Source organism: Odontomachus brunneus, unplaced genomic scaffold, assembly GCF_010583005.1.
Source record: "Odontomachus brunneus isolate Ranch 3 - 2012 unplaced genomic scaffold, Obru_v1 Obru_scaffold_321, whole genome shotgun sequence".
Taxonomy (NCBI): Eukaryota; Metazoa; Arthropoda; class Insecta; order Hymenoptera; family Formicidae; genus Odontomachus; species Odontomachus brunneus.
In genome coordinates, this window is record NW_022639771.1 from 34,261 (window position 1) to 34,561 (window position 301).

Below are 301 nucleotides of genomic sequence, written 5' to 3' on the forward strand. Positions count from 1 at the left end.
TATATATACACTCATTGACATAAAAATTCACGCACCCAGAAAGAGTTGTCGGAATCGCATGAAACTTGATATGGGTGATTGGTACATGGATGAAAGTAAATGATTACAATATCAGAGCAAACGGATGGCTTATTGTAAAATACTGAACAGTTGAATGTGAGCTCTAGTACCCTGTAGAATTGCCTCTGGCGCTGATACACGCTGTGATACGGTCGTGCATGGAAGCATATAAGATTTGTATGGTCTCCTGGGGCAGATCAGTCCATATTTGCTGCAACTGGTCCTCCAGATCGCGTACATT